An 8,589-nucleotide genomic window follows, 5' to 3' on the forward strand; every position below is an offset into this window, starting at 1 on the left:
GGAGGCCTGGCCGTGATCACATATAGAGCCAGGTCATTGCTACTAATTGCTGAAGCGTTCAGCATATGCAGGTACCACTGTACCGATCTATGTGTGTGTGTATTTTACATCGGTATGAACCTCTGCTGGGGCTTAAACAATAAGGTCTTTGCTATCGCACCAACCTGAGCAGCATGAGGCAAGTAGTTCTCTAGACGGGGTGACGTAGAGGCTATAAAACCCATCTCAAGCATCACCCGAAATCAACATGTCTATACACGTTTGTGAGTATCCTAGGTACATATGTAATGCCAGCATATGGTATATGCCATATGTGTGTGTGTGTGTGTGTGTGTGTGTGTGTTGTATAGAGTAGACATTTAGTTTTCCACGTTTCGCTACTACAAACTGGGCAATATTCTCAGTAATACCCAGATGTGGCCGCGGAGGTGGAGGGCGTGCGCATGCTCAGTCCCTGCTCCCCGTTCCAGCGGTGCTCACGCCCGCCAACCGGGTGGGGGTCCTAGTTCCCTGGCTCTTGGCAACTCTTGATATTGCCATGTTTCTCCACTGTCACCCCCACGCTCTCACACCCCCCTTTCCATTTCCTGTGGACAAGCATCGTTCTTGGCCCATCAGCACTGCTACCACCCAGGACTGATTCACTGAAAAGTCACGTGTGAGGGCAGCCCTGGGGGCTCCCGGGCCTCCGTCAGGGCTGCACAGACAGTAGCTCCCATCCCGAGTCAGCCTCGCACCCGGCCCCACAGACTCCACACGTGAACCCAGCCAGGCCCCGGCCCGCCGGCCGCCCTCCCTGCGTGAGGCAGGAGCCCTCTCCCAGGGCTGGGCAGTGGAAGTAACGGCTCATTCTGGGCAGAGCTGCCACGGGACAGTTGGTTTGGAATGTTCTGGGTTCTGAGACCGTTTGGGAGCCAAGCAGATCAGTCACGGGTCCATCCTGGGGACCCCCGATCGTGACAAGGGCTGGGGCGAAAGATCCAACCTTGAATGGGTGTGTGTGTGTGTGTCTGTGTCTGTGTGTGGGTGTGGATGTGTGGGTGTGGGTGTGTCTGTGTCTGTGTGTGTGTGTCTGTGTGTATGTGTCTGTGTGTCTCTGTGTGTCTCTGTGTGTGTCTGTGTGTGTGTGTGTATGTGTGTGTGTCTGTGTGTGTGTCTATGTGTGTGTGTGTGTCTGTGTGTGGGTGTGGGTGTGTGGGTGTGGGTGTGTCTGTGTGTGTGTGTCTGTGTGTGGGTGTGTCTGTGTGTGTGTGGCTGTGTGTGGGTGTGTGTCTGTGTGGGTGTGTCTGTGTGGGTGTGTCTGTGTGGGTGTGTGTCTGTGTGTGTGTGTGTGGCTGTGGGTGTGGCTGTGGGTGTGGCAACCTGCTGCGTTTTCCCGAGGGACCTAGAGGGCTTCCCTTGCAGGAGAATGAGCAGGAGGCCGCTCCGAGCTTGGGTTCTGTCCCTGACGCGGTCTGTGCCTGCGTTTCCTTGTCCTACGTTGGTGGGCGGCCTGGAGCGTCCCAGGAAGCCTGAACCAGTGACAAGGGTGACAGATTATTGGCTCTCTGGCAGAGAAGGAGAGAGAAAGCGTGAGAGTACCTGTGGGCGGGGCTTTCTATCGATGAACCTCAGAGGCCGGGTCATTGGCACAGTGCTTCGGGGAGATTTACTGCACAGCACTCCGCATCATCTGTCCAAAAAATCACCACAACCACCCTGGCCGGTGTGACTCAATTTAATTCAGATGTAACCGGACTGCGGACTGGAGGGTCCCAGGTTCAATTCCAGTCAAGGTCACATGCTTGGGCTGTGGGCTCCATCCCCGGGGGGGGGGGGGTGCAGGAGGCAGCCGATCCATGATTCTCTCTCATCATTGATGTTTTTATCTCTCTCTCCTTCTCCCTTCCTCTCTGAAATCAATACAAATATATATATTTGTTAAATCACCACAACCAACTGCAATTTTTACACCTGCGATTGTTTACACTGTAGCTGAAGTCAGCACAACCTGGCCAGGGAAAGCGTCCTGCTCTGCAGCGCCACCTCCTGGTCATGGAGAGACAGACCCCAAAGCCAGGAACAACCTTAACTCACTGCTGCCCCCTGGGTTCTGTGACCCAGCGCCGCCTCCTTGCTGAGCTGCTGAGCGAATGGCCGCCTCTCTCAGCCCCTCCACCCCCTGAAGCTCCCCCGCCTCTTCGCCTTCTGGTGGGGACACAACGCTGTGGTCCCCGGAAGGCCTCCTGCGGGAAGGGACCCCCTGCACACAGACTGTCCAAGTGCTCCCCCATTAAAGCCCGGGGTGTGTTCTGTGTTTATATCTGTGTAATATGTGTTTATTGATTTCAGAGAGGAAGGGAGAGGGAGAGAGAAACATCCATGATGAGAGAGAATCGCTGACTGGCTGCCTCCTGCACGCCCCCCAATGAGGATCGAGCCTACACCTTGGGCCTGTGCCCTGACCTGGAATCTAACCGTGACCTCCTGGTTCATAGGTCGATGCTCAACCACTGGGCCACGGAGGCCAGACCACATCGCCTTTTTAAAACTGGCCACATATCGGAAGACATCCCCGCCACTCACAGCTGTCACACACCTCCAGGCACCGACTCCTGGCTGCTCTCAGTCTAGGGCCATGGACAGCAAACTGCGGCTCGCGAGCCACATGCGGCTCTTTGGCCCCTTGAGTGTGGCTCTTCCTAAGCCTTAGGAGTAGCCTAATTAAGTTAATAACAATGTACCTACCTATATAGTTTAAGTTTAAAAAATTTGACCCTCAAAGAAATTTCAATCGTTGTACTGTTGATATTTCGCTTTGTTGACTAATGAGTTTGCCGACCACTGGTCTAGGGGGTGAATAAAGCCACAATAGGCTTCCAGGTGCTGGTATTTCTGTGGGCAGAAGATTCAGATTAATTTTAATTTATTTTTAATTCACATGTAATTGACATTAATTTGTGCCAGGTGTACTACATAATGACTCTGTGAGATGTATACGGCAAAACCATCCCAGAATACGTCTCCTTGACCTCTACCATCATACATGGCTGCAAGTTTTGCTATTTCTTGTGCTGAGAACAGTTAAGAGCCAGTCTTTTGGCCGATTTCACAGACACAGTGTGACAGCGCCCCCTGCTGGGTCCCCATGCTGTCCACACTCGCAGAGCCAGGTAGTGACAGCCAGAAGTGTCTCCTCCTGGACCCCTTCACCCACTTGGACAACCCCCTTCAGGGCCCACCGTGGCACCCCCCAATCTGCTATAGTGACAGCTGTGAGTTGCCGATTTTTGTGCTTAAAATCACAGAACAAATGGAAACCAGTCGCACAGCTTAAAGGGAGTAAATCCTGATGGGATGGAACAGGGCCAGGGGTCCTTGCAGCACAGCACACAGTGCTGAGCCCCAGGCAGGGGCGGGGCCCAGCCAGCTGTCACTCATCTCAGCCTCACAGGCCCAGTTTGTGCAGCCCAGGGGGAGGGAACGGACCCCATGGGTGGAGAGAAGCCTTCCCTTCCTCCAGGACCCTGAGCCTGGGAAAGCGCTGCTCTGAGTGACATGGAGGCCGGAGGGGAGGGAGGACCTTCACCCCCAGGCAGGGTCCCCGGGTAAAGCTGGGCACAAGGCGTCAGCGAGGGAATAAGCAGAGGCCACAGGTCACAGGCTGAGCCGAGCGGCAGCTGCTGGAGAGCTCACCCCCTCGCAGACCAGAGGGGTTTTTGTCTCACTTCCCCACAGGCCTGCAGCACTGTGGGACTATAGAGACTGCTGTCGGGTGATGCGCAGAAATAGTCGGCCTCGTCCTCAGCCTGCAGCCCCGTGATGGTCAGGGAGGCAGAGTTGCCAGACTTGGAGCCAGAGAATCGGTCAGGGACCCCTGAGGGTCGACTGTTAGTACCATAGATGATAAGTTTGGGGGCGTTTCCTGGAAACTGCTGGTACCAGTACACACTGTAACCCCCAATGTTGGAGCTGCTTCCAGTGCAGGAGATGGTGACCGTCTGACCCGGGGACCCCGACACTGAGGATGGCTGAGTCAGCACAGACTGGGCCCAGGATCCTGCAAGAGGGGGAGACACAGAGATGGTGAGTCTGGGTCTAGAGACAAGAGGAGGAAGCAGGGCCCATGTGTCTCCCCAGCACCCCATCCCCGTCCCCTGATCCAGTCACCTGTGCAGTGAGCCAGGAGGGTGAGGAGGAGAGGGGCCCAGGCCATGGTGGAGGTCATCCCTGAGTCCTGCCTCCTGAGGCCCCACAGCTGAAGCAGAGCTCCCCACATCTCTCCCTTCCCCTCTTCATAGTCTGCGGGAGGGAGGGCCCACTCATGCAAATGAGGACCCCATCTATCTGATCTCTCCCTGAGCCCTGGGTCTGGTCCCTGTGCCTGAGGAAGGCAGGGTGAGGGCGGGGTGGGGCTGTGTGGGTCCCAGGGGGTGGCAGGTCACAGCTGTGAGCCTTGAGCACAGGGCACCAGCCAGAGCCAGGGAACAGGTTGCAGCTCCAATGAGCCCAGCCCTTCAGCAGCAGCCCCTGAGCGCCCCCTGGTGCCCAGGCCTGGAGGCACCGCTGTGCCCCCTGCTGATTGGGCCCATGAGGGGCAGGTCCTGCCTCCCCCAGCTCTGTGCTCTGACCCCCTGGCTCAGGGCGTCCAGGTGCCCCCTGAGGTGGCCTCCTCATCCCCTCAGGACTCTCTCTATGTTCCCTCCGCCTCCTCCTGGGGGTCTGGGCCCGTCTCCCTGGCTGTTCATGGTCAGAGCTGAGCTGATGTCACTTAGGGAACTTTCCTCCCAGGATCAGGTCCTGAGCAGCGACTGTGCTGAGGAGGCGAGGTCCCTAATTGTCAGGGCACAGTTTTATTTTTTTATGTGATTCCTCCCGGTTAGAAATTAATCACTCTCTTCCCAGCACACAAATACTATTCTCTCAATATCCTTCCTTTTGTCCAGTGGATTATACATATTGAGTTTCTGCACATGCTTTTCGGTCCAGCTTTACCTAGTAACCGGCTTCCTCATTAACAGGGACATTGAATATAATGTTTCCCATCGTCTGTTTTCTGTCCACAGGAGAGTCTGGTGTCTGATTGTCTGACTGAGTCACTGTGACCCCAGCTCCCTGGACACAGAGGGGAAGGGACAGTGACAGCCCCACCGGGACCAGGGCCTGTGAGGGGGGGACACTGATTGATGACCTCACGGTGACCTGGGGGAGCACTTTTGGTGATGGAAGCAGAAGGAGGTGCACCATGGGGTGTGGGGTCAGAAGGTGAGGGCGGGGCCTCAGGGCCTGTCCCCCCCTGAGGGAGGGGCAGACAAGGCAGAGGCTCCAAGGAGAGGGCCTGGGAATAGTCATGGTGGGGGAACTACACAAGGACTGATGCCCCTTCAAACAAACCAACCAACCAGGTATTTCCTCCTCCTGACTCCCTGCAGAGAGCTTCCCCCCTGTTTTGTTTTTGGTTCTATAGCTGCCCTTAGGCTGTGTTCACAGAGTCTATTGAATCCTGGGTGTCTCTTCCTCCCTTTGGACTAGGAAGCGTGTGCTGCTCCTCCATGGACTGTGGGGGTCCTGTCCTCATATATCCGCCCAGAACCCCCTCCTCTGGGCCGCCCCAGGGATGGTGTCAGTAGATTCTCTTTCCTCCTTCAGGCTTTTAACTTCCTGGTTCCTGACATAACGAGGGGTAATTTATACAGAATCCAGACATTTTGGAGATGATGTGAGAAGCCTCTGGGTCCCATGCACTCTCCCTTTTTTAAAATGTTTTTACTGATTTCAGAGAGGAAGGGAGAGGCAGAGAGAGATTGAAACATTTATGATGAGAGAGAATATTGAGCGGCTGCCTCCTGCACGCCCCCTACTGGGGATGGAGCATTGAACCCGGGCATGAGCCTTGATCAGAATCAAATCCGGACCCTTCAGTCTGGAGGCTGAGGCGCTACCCACTGAGCCCAACCGGCCAGGGCTCTCAGTCGTATCTTTGAAATCGGGTGCAGGGTGAGCTGGTTCTGCAGGAGAGGAGGGCAGATGCCCCTCTGCTGCCCCTGGCCTGGCAGCTCATTGTGGCAGCAGGTTGATGAAGTCACGTGACAGGAACAGGCAGCCTCCTCCTCAGGCCACAGACCAGGGCTGGTCACAGGGTCCAGTGCAGAAGCCAGGAGAATGGGAAGAGGGCTGAACCCCAGCCTGTCAATCACCTCTGTCCTAGGTCCCAACGTCCGGTAGGCGCTCTGCCTGGGAGCTGTGGGGACCGTTGCCATGGGAACGGTCAGTGTGTCTGCTGACCCAGGTTCAGGAGAAGGTGACCTGAGATCTGGGCTCATCAACAGCTTCCCAGCGGGAGTGACAGGCACCTGTTGGGAAGGTCCTGCTCCCCATGGCCCACAGCCACCCGCACCCTGGGGGCAGGAAAGCCCCGGTGGGTGAGAGGAGAGGACACAGTCAGAGCCTGAGGCTCAGGGAACCCCACTCCCGGGAGCCCCATGGGCACGAGTGGCGTCAGCTGTGAGAGCGTCTCCCCCACAGACCCTGGCGCCCGCCTCCTCCCTGGAGCAGCTCAGCATCCGGCCGCCGTCCAGCTCGCTCACCCTGTCGAGACCCAAAGAGGGTTCCTGGGCCCCGGCCACCCGTTTCCCTCTGACCGCCCCTCTCCCCAGTGGCCCTGAAGGTCAGGGTCCCAGCAGAGGTGACGGCCAGCCCTGTGCCGGGGCCTCCTCCTGGGCCCGAGGCTCCCCAGCCCCTCGCAGCTGAGAGCCGGTCCGTGTGCACAGGGCCGGACAGGGGCCGGGGACGGAGGGGTCCCTCCTCTGACCTCTGGGCACCGAGTCCGTGCTCCGGGGACGGGTCGCCTGCTGGGAGGGTCCTGGGCTCTGGGAGCCGTTTCCAAAGCTGTTCCCTTATTTCACGACGGAAACAGCCATCGCCCGGGACCTGGGCTTCTGACCCACGAGTGACAGGCCTCCTTTCAGGGACATAATGACCATTGGGTTTTGGTGTTGGCTCAGATACATGGGATACAAATGGAAAGTGATGCATTATAAACCAGAAGTACTTCCACGTATTGTTTGCACTTGGAGGTTATGTTAACAGGGTCAATTACTGTGAAATAAGACTCTGGGGAGGCCAAGGTTTTTGTCCCACTTCCCCATCTGTGTGTGTCACTGTGAGAAGCACCACTGTGCCCAATCAGACAGTAATAGTCGGCCTCGTCCTCAGGCTGCAGCCCCGAGATGGTCAGGAGCCCCGCATTGGTCGAGGCGTCTTTGGATCCAGAGAAGCGACTGGGCACCCCGGTTCCCTGGTGCTTACTTGAGTCTGAGTAGTAGGACAGGAGGTACCGGGGAGGGCTCCCTGGCTTCTGCTGGTACCAGTGTATGGTTTTACCACCAACACTGATGTCACTCCTCAGGGTGCAGGTGAGTATGGCCCTGGCTCCCAGAGATGCAGAGAGGGAGGGCGGCTGAGTCAGCACCGGCTGGGAGAGGGACCCTGCGGACACAGACACTGTCAGTGATGGGCAGGGACCAGGGGAATTTCCCAGGAGCCTGAGCAGGAAGGGAAGAAGCCGGGTCCCAGGCCTGCCCCTACCTGTGCAGTGAGAGAGGAGCGCGAGGAGCAGAGGAGTCCAGGCCATGGTGCTCACAGCCCTGAGCCCACAGTGGGGCTGGGCTGCCCAGGCCTCCTTTTCTCCCCACCCTCTGCCAGGGGAGGGGCTGCCATGCAAATGGGAGTCCCTCCAGGGACTGCCCGGCCCCTCCCTGGGCCCTGGGCCTGGAGCTCAGCCCACACCCCAGACTGAGGGGCATGGAGGTGGGCTCACCCCTGGGGGGCCCTGGGAGGAAGCACCTGCTGAGACAGCACAGAGGGACCTGCTCTGGGGCGCTGCCAGCACAGACACAGCTGGTCCCCATCAGGGCGCACAGCCCCCAGCCCCCAGGTCCAGGCTCCTGTGAGTGGAAAGTCCTTAGTGAGCAGCTGGGTGGGGGCCACAGGGCGATCCCACCGCGCCCCCTACTGGCCCCAGGACACACTACATCGCCCTGGTCCAAAGCCCTGAGGTCCAGCTGGTGTCTGCAGCTCCCAGGCCACTGCCTGTTCCCACCCCTGGTCTGACTGGCACAGAAGCTGGCGGTCACTGCAGCGTCTCACTCCTGGGCGCAGCCTGGGAGGTGCCAGCAGGGACGTGACTGGGAGGTGCTGGTCTGGGAGGCAGTTAGAAATGCGGCCTCACACGTTCATAAACAGTCAGCTGTGCCCCAGCCTTCAGGGGAGGTCATGGTGCTAAGGGTCCTGAGGCGCTGGGGGCTGAGAAGGGACATGAGCCTGGGACACAGCCCGGGGCTCCTCCCTCTGCACAGACGGGAGGGGGCTCCTGACACGCATGTCACTCACTCAGTCTGTCTCTGTGGACTCGCTCACCCGTCCAGTGAACGGGGGGTGTTGGCTGATGATGCAGTGCCTTCTGCACTGGGCCCTCTGTGATGAGGTGTGTGCGTGTTTAGGGGGAGCAATCTCTTCGTCGTCCCCATGCAATGGCCACACAAAGAGCTGAAGGCACTGAATGCGTGTGTGTGGTGGGGGTGGGGGTGGACATTGGCAGATCGATGAAGG

General features: G+C 57.9%; 1 gene segment (V, D, J or C); it reads right to left on the reverse strand.

The window, feature by feature from the left end:
• Positions 1-3,671: 3,671 nt before the first annotated feature.
• Positions 3,672-4,195, reverse strand: LOC308535046 (immunoglobulin lambda variable 1-40-like). The segment is given in 2 exons: positions 4,150-4,195; positions 3,672-4,039 (listed from the first exon to the last, which is right to left on the reverse strand).
• Positions 4,196-8,589: the final 4,394 nt, after the last annotated feature.

Source organism: Myotis nattereri (genome assembly GCF_964212035.1).
Source record: "Myotis nattereri genome assembly, chromosome: 19".
In the NCBI taxonomy this organism is placed as follows: domain Eukaryota; kingdom Metazoa; phylum Chordata; class Mammalia; order Chiroptera; family Vespertilionidae; genus Myotis; species Myotis nattereri.